The sequence below is a fragment of the Haplochromis burtoni genome, unplaced genomic scaffold (assembly GCF_018398535.1).
Source record: "Haplochromis burtoni strain Fernald_Lab_line unplaced genomic scaffold, NCSU_Asbu1 Contig_377, whole genome shotgun sequence".
NCBI lineage: Eukaryota > Metazoa > Chordata > Actinopteri > Cichliformes > Cichlidae > Haplochromis > Haplochromis burtoni.
This window is the reverse complement of record NW_024582738.1, coordinates 505062-518304: the sequence shown is the minus strand read 5'-3', so window position 1 is coordinate 518304 and position 13243 is coordinate 505062. Positions and strand designations below refer to the sequence as shown.

The 13243-nt window shown below is 39.1% G+C and overlaps 1 protein-coding gene across 2 annotated transcripts in view; it reads left to right on the top strand.

Annotated features, from left to right (window-relative positions):
• cntfr (ciliary neurotrophic factor receptor) overlaps positions 1-13243 on the top strand; it is a 241089-nt gene that overhangs the window by 1727 nt on the left and 226119 nt on the right. The window contains exon 1 of one of the 2 annotated variants that reach the window (XM_042229066.1): positions 9032-11887. The gene's annotated coding sequence lies outside the window, so the exon portion shown is untranslated. 2 annotated transcript variants of the gene reach the window in all.

Genomic DNA, 13243 nt, shown 5'->3' with positions numbered 1-13243 from the left:
TGGGATGGCATGCAAGAGATAAAAAAGAGATGTGAAAGAAAATATGACAGAAGACAAAAGTGATGGGGGGGACATACGTGGGCAGCTTGGGATAAATGAGTTCTTCCTAGAAAGTTTGAGTGCATTTCTCTTTTATCCTGTCATCATTTCCATCTCATTTCTTTGTTTTGATCTTCCCGGTCCCATCTCTAACTAACTTTTGCTAGTTTTGCTCTCCCCCCATTACCCCCTTTCTCAGACTGGGAGTTTAGTGGGGTGTTTAGCCCAGCTCACGGTTGATCAAAGCAGTATGTGTCTGACTGGGCTTAGCCCAGGCACTCCTAATGGAGCGCCGTTTTCATGCCTTGTTGGTGGTGGAGTAGGAGGGAGTGATAGGAGGTGGAGGGGGAATAGGAGGGTGTGCAAATAGAAAGGCTGATAGGGAAAAAAAATCAAGAAAGGAAAAGATAGGTAGATAGAGAGTGGGTCTAAATCACAACAACCGTGAGAATGTGCTTCTTGTAGGAGGTGCTGTGGAGATGTCACTATGAGTTGGGTCACCCTTTCTTTGCAAAATCAATGATGAGTGGATAACAAGGATACCACAGTTCCTCAAATAACAGCAACAGCCAATGGCAGCTCTCCACAGGCTGTTCAGAAAGCCACATTTACAAACTATTTTGACGATCAGAGGAACATTACATTCTCTGGAAAGTCAGGGGCATGAGATGATCAACTAACACTTAATAACATGCTATTTATCATTAATGCTGACTGTATATTAGCAGAATGTGAAAAACTGGTCTTACCTTTTGATACTCCAAGAGATACTCCAAAAGTATGCTTTTTTAGTTTCAAGTTTCTAAAACTTTTCACCATGCCATTAAAATCGAATTGTTAGCTTAATATATGTTAGCCTAACTCTTGCCAGCAAAGACAGAGCCAAGATACATGGGTTCTCATTGTGAGTGTTTTAGCAGCGGCTTGCTGATTTTGAGAATTTGCTTGGTTTTGCTATGTTTTTTTTCTTTCAAGAATTCAGTAAGAAGTAAAATTCCAGTTTGCATAACCAGGTTTTGTGTATATTTGCCCTTGTTTCAAAGGGTGGTGACCACAATGTGGGCAGGGACATCACTGAATCTAAATAACAGAAGAATCTCTAAACTTATTAAACTGAAAATGATAGAATTTTAAAAAACTAACAGAATATATAATAAAACTTACGGGTGCAGCACCCGTACTTCTGGCATTGTAAATAAGAACGTTACTGCCAAGCAGGCGAATGATATTGATTACCAAATAAAATAGACAAAAAGAAAAGAAAAGCAAAGAATAAATGAAAGAGCCTTGCTGTCAACAACACAAAATGAAGTCATATGACAGAAAGCGGTAAAAAGAACCCAACCATATCTTTCCAATAAGCCTCTTTCCAGTCTTTCGTGGAAGGACCTATCACCAATGGGGCATACAGTTTAGGCCAGCACAGAATAGCTCCCACACATGGTTTGGTTTTAGGCTGGAAGCAACACCAGACAGGAAAAGGTCTATGTGTGCATCAACTTTTGAGTGTGTTTGTGCATATTTCTGTGTTTGTGTGCGTGAAAGAGAGAGGGAGAGAGCTAGAGATAAGAAGAAGAGAAAAAGAGATGAAGAACTGGTTGTGTGTGCCTGAGTGCATATAGTAAGCATCTGTGTGTCCGTCTCTATATGCCTGTATGCCAAGCACTAAACAGCCATGCTACACATAAACTGTATATTGATTTTTAATAGACTGTAAAAACCTGTCTAGACATTCGGACATTGATTCTGAAATTGGAAGTTTTACTACTTCTGTCTCTATTAAGACATTTTTGGTGGAGGAATGAAATTTCTGAGCAGCAGAGGGGGAAAGCCTCTTTTATAACCTTGAAAAATAAGACAGAAAATGTTGCTTACATCTTACTGAGAAGTCCGTAGTGACCGACAAGAACACCGTGGTGTAATTTTAAAGTTGTTAAACTGAAAGATTTAAATGTGTTTCTGTAATTATCACCTACAAGTGTGATTTACACACTTCTCAAACTGTCTTCCTCCCTTCACCACCCTGCCCCCCACCCAGCTCATCACCTCCCAAGTCCAGGTTTCTTCTGCAATCTATTCTTTTTTTGTTTTGTTTTCGTTGCTCACACTCCCCTTTTATAGCGCCATTGTTCTCTTTTTTTTTTTGCTCCCCGCCTCTCCTGTCCAATCCCCACTTTGCAATGTCGATGTTTATATTTAACAAAAGAAAGGTAAGATAAAACTAGGATAATATTTCCCCTAACATACTTACTGCCTGGATAAACATCCTCCGACAGATGTCCAAGCATGGGTCTGATCAGAGGAGGGCATGGGGGCCGTAATTCTCAGTGCTGTAATGTACACAAAGGCTACAAATTGGAAGCTGGTGTGGAGAGGGTTGGACGGAGAGCTGGGGAGGTACGGAGAGACAAAGACTTTCCTCATCATAAAAATCAAACATATTTCAAAAGAGGAAAAAAAAGTTACTGTCCATTGTTAAAACAACTGTTGCTTTATATTTATGGTTGTTTGGCTGTTGTGCAATTAGTTAACCGAAGGATCATAATGTGCACCTGGTTCTTCTCTGGTGAGAAATCTGTTTGAAGATGTGAGATCAGCTTCAGTATGTGCAGTGTCATAATCACAAATCCATAATTGATAATTATCAAATTAATAGCGCAGAATTGGGTACTCCAAGAAGTAGTTTAAACATATTTACAATGAAAATTGTGCCCGTTGCTCATCTCACTTTCAGGATCAGAATTAATTAGCATACCACTAACTGTTATTTTTGAGCTTTCTCCACTAACAAAAATATCTGATCTAAATCTTTTAGTTTTCAATATTTAGATCTTCATCTGCTTGTGTAAATATAACACAAAATGATGGCGATAATTGCAATTAATAAGGGATTTGAAAGGATTTAGATTTAATAAGTGGATTTAATGCTGGATTCAGATTTGATGAAATGCTCTCAAGCACTAACCCAACAATGGAACTATAGTAGAATGGACAGCGAGAAATAAATATGAGGTTTTGGTAAGCATATTTGTGTGTACATGTACGCATCACAGACATTTTATACGCCGCTGTGAAACAAATGCAGGCGAGAGCTTTGAATGCAACAAGCCTCCCAACAGCCACACATTAAAAAGTCAGCGTTCTCTCTGGCAATGCACAGCTCCCACGCTTTTTCTGTCTACCCTCTCTCTCTTTAGTTAGATGTGCCACTTGCTGTGTGCTTTTATCTAACTGCACCTAAGGGTGTGAAAACATGACAAGATTTTGTTAAGATTTGGCCCCAATTAAGCCGCCTCACATGCATTTCAGAGATCTACATTTTACGACTGTTTCCTCTCTACACCCTGTGCACAAAGATCTGGCTCAGAGGGAGAGTCGGTGTGTAATTATTTTGGTAATCTGAAAAAGCTCCTGTACTTTCTTTGTACACTTTTAAAGTGTCAAGAACATGCAGATATTAAGCCTTTCTCTAATGCCATAAAAGACTGAATCAGGACCTTCAATTCTGAAAAAAAAGGTTGAATGTTTATTTAAAAGAAAGCCTTTTTTGTATGGGGTTGTGATAGCAAGCGCACAAACAGACAGACAAACTTTAAGTCTTTTTGCATGTGGCCCGGCATTTTTCTAAGCTTGAGCTTTTCAATGTTGGCTTTTTGTTCTATTTGTCAAGTTGCTTGTTTCTCTGTCTTTGAGAAACAGCCTTTTTATCTGTCAAGTTTTGTGTGTGCTAGTGGGTCAGTGTGTGTCACACTGTGCGTATCTGCTTGGCTCGGCTGTATTTTTATCCTTAGACAGCTCTCTATTCAGCCCCTGTAGCATTCTTGCAGCCCAGGCGATGGGAGAGTTTGACTCCTAACTTTCTGATCAAAGCATATGAGGGATAAAAGGAGGGAAATCAAGAAAAAAAAGTTTATGAATATGCATCACTTGACACCCCCCCCCAACACGAGCTCCCAGCTTTCTAGACACATACACACACTCAAACACAAACAAAAGCTGCCTCCTCCAGTAGGGGGCAAACACTTTGAGGTGGATTTGCGCACAGCTTCTGAAGGCTATTCACATTCTGTTAGCATACCAGAGGAAAATGTGCTGTACCTGACAGCAGCCACACACTGTTATCTACACAGCCAAGTGCAATTTGTGTATTTTACTATATTTTTCAGGGCTTGTGTTTTAAATATTTAAACTGTTTTTTCAGATTTACTGCATTTTATATAAGTGCAACTTGAGAATAAACTGTTGGAGGTAATTTGCCTTAAGGCAACTGTATAATGTAGTACACTATGTATGCTGTATAGGAATACATGATGTGGGAGAATCATACTGGGGGCGGTGTATGCGTGCCGTGTGGTGCATCCACTAATCCCTCTGTATTGTGAGTTTAACTGCTCAGTTGTATTGACTAACTTGCTATCTTTATATTTTCCCTACGCACATGTCAGCCACATTATTTTCTTTTTCCATATGTAAGATATAAAATATAATCATAACTTTCTTGTGTTATCTTGCATTCACGGCACATAAAAGAATAGCTGGAAAATATCCTTTTTGCTTTGTGAAAATTCCCACTGTATTACAAGGTTAAAATCTGTTCATGCCAGGTGACTGAAAATGTTGTTTGTTTTAGCTCATTTGCACATGTCACATTGCTGTAGCTGGTACAGAGTATATAGCACCTATTTCACCTGTTAAACACTTTATTTTCAGCAAACAAATGGCTAATAATTAACTTGAAAAACAGACCTCCCCTGATTGTACTAGGTACCCCTAGCAGCTGAAGGAGGCACTTCAATATGAAGGATTCAGGCCAAATTTTCTTCAGAAATCAAAAGGATACGACTCTCCTTTGTTTCTGTATGTCTCACCACTATTTTGGCTGATGCAAGCTCGCACAAAGTGTGCAAGCACAAACTGTGTGCAGACATGAGCAACACAGCAGTCCACTTAAAGGCTGCATGTGTCATTAGCCACAATAGTGTTCTGAGGTTACACAGAGCTCCTATAAACAGATTGGGGATGCATTTATGATCAGTATAATGGGACATTAAAAGAGCATTAGACTACATACAGTCTAAAGTTTATTCCGGCTTACACGTGCACCATTCGTAGAAACGCTTTACTACTTTTTTAAATCCTGGACTTCATGTGAAAGAGGGCCATTGTCATCAGTTATCAGATGCAGAAACTCCTTCTAGAAGATAAGTTTGACTACTAAGTTATCATTTAACAGTAACAAACTTGAAGCTCATTATTCTTTGACATTGTGTTAGTGCTGTTAATTTCACAGCAAACCATATTATTTGTCAGATAATTGGTGTATAAAAAAAAAGCTCCTTAAGACCTCAAACGTATAAGCATAATGAAGAGGTCCAAAATTCAGTGTGTTCAATGAGCAGCTCAGAGATTTAGGAGCCTGGTTAGACTCCCAGTGAACACAGACCCGTTCGATGTGTAGCTTACTTACATTCAACATTTAGATTGGACTGATAAGTAACTGCAGTGCTTTTGTGTAAAATGGCCATGACTCTTGTTTGTTGGCACTTTTTAATGTGTGGGTTTTACTGTTATTTATCCCCTGTGTTGTAAAAAAAAATAGATCACAATAAAAGCACCAACTGGCCAACTGAAAGAATTGGTAGTGAAAGGGAATTTGATCATTCTCCTGAAATAACCAATTTTAATCTTGAATGCACTTGAGCAAAGCTGTCAACTGAAGAAGTGAGACACAAACATCAGGTGGAAGTACTAATAGAGTAGGTTGTGGTCAAATCTTAAGGGGAAGATAAAGTGAAGAGAAGTAAATGGAAAAGTTGAGTTTAAGAAAAGGCAAAGATTTTCTCACCTGAGGCAGAATAGGGAAATTCAAGAGATGGCCAAGATTAAGCCTTGGGATAGCTACAAGTATGTCTTCTTGAGGGAAAGATAAAAAGAGTGAAGAGAACTGGAATGAAAAGTCAAGAGGTGAGGAGGAGGCTAACAACAAAAGCGGTTTTGGTCAGAGGGGTGGATGAAGAAAAGTATAAGGACACAAGAGATTCAATTATGGAGCAGAAGACATTTTAACAGACTGATACCATTGGGCATGATTGGAACTTGAAGGAAAGTAGCTGGAGAGAGAAAGTCGGCACACATCAAGTGTGATTGTGGTCAAACATTGGAGGAAGAGTAGTAGCAATTGAAAATGGTGTGGAGTGTGTGCGTGTGTGTGTGTGGGGGGGAGGATTAAAGGTTAGGCAAGACCATCAGCAGACATGACTGTGATGAGTGTAAAGCTTGAAAAGACTGGAGAAATGACTGGGCAAAGGGAAAAAGGAAGAGCACATAAAATGCTAGAACACCATTATGTCCAGTTGCAGGATTGAGGTCAGAGAAAAGGAAGAGCTGCAAAGGATAGAGAAAATGAAAGGGGACATGCCGGATAGGTTTGGAGTTGAGGTGCTTCTTGGAGTTAAGACGTGACAATAGAGGTATAGGTGGGAATTTAAGTTCTCAGCTAGGAGACAAGGGCAGGCGAGAATAAATGAAGAGGGGGGATGCACTTTAAGTAGACTATGCCATTTCTCAGAAGTACAGTTTCAGTCACTTGGTGTTTTCAAACATGTCAAAATGGATGCTGTGTATCAGATTTGATGATGGTGTATCATCCCCTGGTGTGTATGTGTAATAATGTGAAACACATTTTATCAAAATGTGGGATGCTGAAACAGAGTCTTCTTTTTTTTTTTTTGCCTGTCCCGTTTGGCTCTTTTGCCATCAGAATTGTTGTCTAAAGGCAAAGAAAGATGCCCAACGGATTTACTTTACCAAATTGACCATCCCAGCCTTGCCATAATGGTCCATTTGATTCACCTTTTATTGTTTATTTTATTTTCACTTACTGAATATGGGACAGACTTTACTGGGGGAAAGAAGGGGAGAAAGAAAGAGGGAAAGAGACACAGCTGAGAAGAGGGACGGGGGAGAAGGGCAAAAGACAAAAACCAACAGAATGAGCAGAAAAAGAAAAAAAAGAAGAAAAAAGAGTCTTCTAACGTTTACTGACATCACCCCTCTGTGTGTATGTGTGTGGAAACTGTCTGGGACCATGCCACATTATTAATAATGTACTAAGTTCAAAATGCATGAATTCCCAATCAACTGGGATATTAGCACCATGGTCCCCACTTTGTATTGTCTTCGTTTTGTTTTACAGATATTTATTAATTCCCCCCCCCCAATCCCATCTCAAATACGTTAGAAAGCTGGTTGCTGAAAGACTTGGGGCTCTGGCTTTTTGCGCTGCTGGCTCCAGATATGTATGCTCAGTTTTCTGTCCATGCAATGTTTTTGTTCAACCAAATGAATGAAGCTACTCTGTGTTACTGACTGTGTCCATCTCTTTCAATACCCGTCCATAAATTTGCCTATTGGTGTGTGTATAAGTTTGCTTTTCCGTACAAGTGTGTATGTCTGTGTGTGAGTGAGTGAGTGCCTCTCTCTGAGCCGAGGGCTTTTAATCTATTAAAGCCTGATCCTTAAACACTAATCAATGTACCCTTTTATATTTCCATTACAGTGCAGAAGGGAAAGGGATAAATAAAGCATGACAGTGGAGCTCAGTAGTGGCCACATAACACTGAAAAGTTCCAACTGCTGTCGGTGCACAAGAGGGGGCTGAACTATTTAAACTGGGTCATTGTATTTTAATATTTTTTTATACAATCTAATCTGTATGGTAGGATGTTTAGGGCTGGATGATTGGTGCAACATAGCTGTCATTATATAGCCATTTTTTGTTCCTTTCTAAAACTTTTGACAATTTAGTATTCTCTAATTCTAAGAATTAAACTTGGTACTGGCTCACATACACATTGCACTCACAGGAGCCGATCAGCCGTGTAAAATCATGTCATGAAGCTTCCAGCACACAGTTTTTATGTCAGATGAAGTTTGGAACTCTGCACTTCAACTCTGCAGAATTGGGAAACTTTGGTTTTAGTTTCAGCAAGACAGGTGTCAGCATTTGATTTGAAAGAGTGCACACCTGAGAGACTGGAAATCTTATTTAACAGGTAAAAGAAATTGGTGCGCAAGCGGATGGATATTTCCAGCTTCTTTATTATTTATTGGATCAGTTAACATATCTGTGTCTTTGTTTTTATCTAAAGGAATAAACAATGCAGCAAAAGCACTTTAAAAACTGGAAAAGCCAATGCGATGTTTCTTTCTATTGTGTGCACAGATTTGCTCTTTTTGCACAGCATGTTGTAGTAACAGCCTCATGTCATTGGCCTCCTGCCTTTCTTTTTCTTGTTTAAACGTCCTCCATGCTTACAGTATTGCATCACATTTTCCCTTTAGAGTGATATGCACTGTAGCTTTTAGTTGTCAGGACCAAACACTTTCAAGCTATATAGCTGACAATGTGCACAACCGTTTTAGGACTGATTTAAAGTGATTTACAGCAAATGTCTGCAGTCCAAACGCATACTTGCCTAACCCCCCCCCCCCCAATCTATCATTTAAACACACTAAACTGACAGTATTTGCCACTTCTCACAGCATATTTTATTAGCTATGTCTGGTTATGTACATGTCCCTCGCCCCCAATTAATTTAGTATACTTAAGTGGCACATTTGCATTACACTGCTTGCCTTTGGAGTATAGTTTATTAGTGCTGTCTGTGTAACCCGCACCAACACCCCACAATCCTATCCCCAAGAACCATGCACACGCACACATTTATTTTAGTGCGCTTAGCCAACAGTATTTTCTCGGCAGGAGCGTACGTGTGTGTTTTTCTGCTCCACTGTGGTAGTTTATTAGCAATGTCTCCTTTGATAGTTAGTGTGCACGCTTGATTATGGCTGAAAGGGAGTGGGCTGGGCGCTTGGCCGGAGAGGAAGTCTGCCTAATGATATTAACAACATCCTTTATTGGGTAGCTACTGCAGGCAGAGAAAGAGAAGGGGGTAGAGGGAAGAGGGAGGGAGGGTGATTAAAGTGAGAAAAGTGGGGTCTTAGAAAGAGAGAGGAAAACTTTAGGGTGAATGAAAGAGACAAGAGTGTGAAGGGGAATGGGTTTACCTGTTCTGCAGATTAGGCAACAGAAATATGCAGAGATTTAAACATCAAAAAACATAATTATGAGAGGGATGTTTTATTTAAGAGTGCCGGCCCAAACACTACAGTGAGAGATGTTTTCATCTGCTCCTAATATGTTATATGGATCTGACAGTCCCTCCATGTTCCTCTAATAGATTTGCAATCATATCCCAAATTGCTTGGCAACCCTGTCAGGTTCTATCACCGAGGTTCACAAGGGATTAATTGTTTGCAAGAGCTGAGCATGCAAAAAACAAAGGTAAGCGGAAGTTGTTTTCATGACGACTTCATTATTCTAATTAATTTAAAATTAAATGTATTGTTTATTTGTCAACTAGAAATTGATGTCTGCTACAATAAGTATAAGTATTGAGGTTGTAGGGTTTTATTTTTTACTATGTTAATCATTTCAACTTTCATTTTAATGGACGATTTCTTTTTGGCAATTTTCATTCATCCAGAAAGTTTCCTTAAAGTCTGAAGCAGAGTTTCCATTAAAGCCACTAAGTAGACAGGTGCTTTATACTGTTGCAATAAAGCCACATAAAACCTATGAAGATGAATATGTTGCAAAAGCAAGCAATTTTTGAACACATATAGATAAATGAATAAATAAATATCATTCTATAGATGTGATTATTTCTTTTACAATTTTCTCTGATTGCTTCAGGTAACCCACCCAATAAATAATATTTAAACTACAGTTGCTCAGTTGTCCGGTTTGGTAATAGTATATAACGCTCTATTAAACTTGTCTCCATGTATGTCTGCCCTCGTCTGACTCATTTCACAGAAAAGGTAGAAGGAAAAAAAGATGATTCACTTCACCTGATTAGGGGTTTGGGTTTTTATTTTTGCAACGTATTTGTCATCACAGAATGCAATAGTTGTCTAATGCACTGAACTTCACACAACAGGTGGTCAGGGTGAAAGGAAAGAATCATCTCACACACCACCATTGCAGTGCACAAAAGTGAAAGTGTGTGAATAGAGGATTATTTACATAACCTGTTTTTGTGTCTCCTGTGTTGTTGACAAACAACAGGCACAAAATGAGATCGTGGATACAAAAGAAAATGAATATAAAGTATAGAAAAAAGTGCACACACAACTTTGTTGCAAGTAGACAAAAGAAGCCTTACTGCTCCATTAAACACAGAGACTGTTTTGTGAGTATGTAAACACTTTTGTTCTTTAACTTGTTTTTCTCCTCTAAATCTGGGTAGGTGGGCTTATTCAAGTACAGACTAATGGGTGATTAGTATCTTACTGTATGCCAGTATGTTACCATTTTAATGTCGCTGTGAAAAAAAAGGAAGATAGATCATAGCATGACGCCTAGCATAATCATCAACACAAACACATGCAAATGTGTCATAGGCATTATAAAAGATAGATGTGACACTTTACTTTCCAGACTTTTAAACTAAATCATCAGCACTTTGGCTGATGCTATGTTGATGTTTTTTGAAAGATAAAAGTTGCCTTATGTGGATGAAAAGGAATGCTAAGTTATCAGCTGGCGCTAGTAGCACGTATTCAAATTCAAACTGTATGGGTATGGCACAGAGAGAGAGACATATCAGCTACTTAGAGCTAAGTAGTGGATCAATAAAATAGAATTTCACGTACCAAATCTGAAGCACAAAATTCTTTGATGGTCCATACCACACAGAAATAATAATCAGGCAGTGCTTTAAAAGGGTGCAGTAGCACACACAAAACAGAGACATGCATATACTTAAAGTAGTGTTTGAGGCCGAACACTGATCAGGACAACTGTTAGTCAATGTGGCTGGCTGTAAACATGCATTTTAATAATCTCTGTTTGGGCATTTTATATGGATTTACTGAGTTTTAGAGGGAGCCTCAAGTAGCAGCTAGGGGAACTGCATTTTTTTTTCTTTTGCATCCACTTTTTTTTCCTTTTTTTTAATCTCCAGATTTCACCCTTTGATATTCTCACAATGACAAATTTGCTTATCTCCCACTAACACCTAGTGAGAGCTGTCACCTTGAGAGGCATCTCTTACTACCAAAAATGTCAAGGTTGGCAAATTCCTCTGTTTACCTTGGCAAGATGCCTAAGATCCCAGACCCCTCCCAGATGTTTGCCAATGTGTAGAGCCATATTTATTTGTCTGATTGCTCACATGTTGGCCTCTGTGCAAGTTTCTGTCTGAGTGCTTGTGTGTCTGTGCAACTCTTTTTCTCACACATACCCAGTGCAGAATTCAGACAATCAAGAAAATAGCACAGAGATGGGTAAATAAACCCATTCTGTTGGACTGTCTCTCCAAGCAGTGTTATCATCTCACTTCACCTGTGGCTAAAGAGACATATACCTGTCAAATGCTACACTTTCAGACACAAACATTATACATTACACAGGCATAAATACATACAAGACTTCACATATCCTCTGTGCAAATGTGTACATGTATATATCAACAAGTGCTGTGTGATGTCATCTACAATGACAATAGTCAGCGAGCCAACACACCCTGATGAACCTTTTCATGCACACTGGTATGTCGGAGTTAAGATGCCATTTCTCGTATTCCCGTGATCCTCCCTCTGGTAGAACATGACTGTTCTTGTTTTCTGTGTGTGTATTGCTGTGGAAATGTGTATGAGAGACACATAGTACTCAGCTTCCTTTGACTTGAGCCAAAGTAGAAAAGAGCTACTTATCAGGAAGGATTAAAAACAAATTAAGATGGATTTAGACCCTTTAAATGACTCTAGCTTCAATCAGTTGGTGAGTGTGTGTACCTTTTTTTTGTTTCTTCAATTGTATCTGGTTATAGATGGCACAGTGGTGCACTGGTTAACACCAAGAAGGTCTTGTGTTCCATTTCGCTGATAGGTGTCCTTCTCTGTATAGTTTTAATGATTTCTGTGAGTGTCTTCCACTATTTAAATATGTTGGTAGTAGGTGTGAGTGTTAACATGAATGGGTGTCTGTCTCTCTGTGTTAGCCCATCAATAGACGGGCAGCCTGTCCAGAGGGTACCCTGCTTTTCACTCTGTGATAACTCGGATAGGCTCCAAAATAGATGAAAGGATTTTAGGTTAGATTGCATATTTGTGTGGAAAGGTCTGTGGCTATATGTGTGAGCTTAGTGACAATGCACATTGCATTTAGATTCAGTACATTTCAGGTTATTGACATGATTTTAATTTGTGATTAAAATCAATGCACATTACTCAATGTCAGTTTTCCCAAGACAATAAAAGCCTGGAGTGTTTTCACATTACCATGCAGTAGAATGTAATTTAAAAGGTCACCTTGGACATGTATGTTCCTCACACTGATATCAACCAGCAAATGAACACTGTTAATACCGAAGCAACCCTAGCAACAACAAAACCGGACAGAGCATGTAAACTGGCTGCCTGAAGCGGCACAGTTCTTCGGCCAATAAATTGATGTCTGGTGGATAAAAACCTCAGTCCAAACACCAGATGAACACACCATCTGTTTCTCTGCGATTCCACTCATTAGGAGTACATATTTTATTTTTTTTCCTTTATTCCCCTTGTCATTTCATGGGCACTGCTGTAGCCCTGTTCCTTTCTGCCATTGCATTTCTATTGTCATTTAATTTTTTGTTACTGAGTGCAGATCGATAAACGCTTGATGTGTGTTTGTTTTGTTGTTTCATATTTTGCAGTGAATATAATCAAATCCCTTCTGCTTTTCCATAGCTCGTTTGCATAATGTTGTAAGCATCTCCTTCTCAACTTTTCTTTTGTCATGAGCCAAATCTGCCTTTTTGATACAACACATTTTGGAAAGGTTTGTCGTGCAAACATCTTGACAAACAGTAATCACAACCAGTTTTACAATACTTCGTTTTTAATCATGTTTTCATAAATATTACCACATAAAAAGCATTGACTCTTATGCTACAGCCATCAGTTGATTTCTGCCACTGCTGTGTTCATTATGTTTTTCTGGTGAAGCCACATTTGAAAACCAATGGACCCATCAGCTGAGAGCCTAGAGGCTCCAGTCATGCAAGCCTTCTGCCATCTTTCCCTCCAGATGCAACCTTACATGCTCCATCTGTGGCTCTATGATTGCTCTCAACAGCCACCTGCAGTGGTGCCA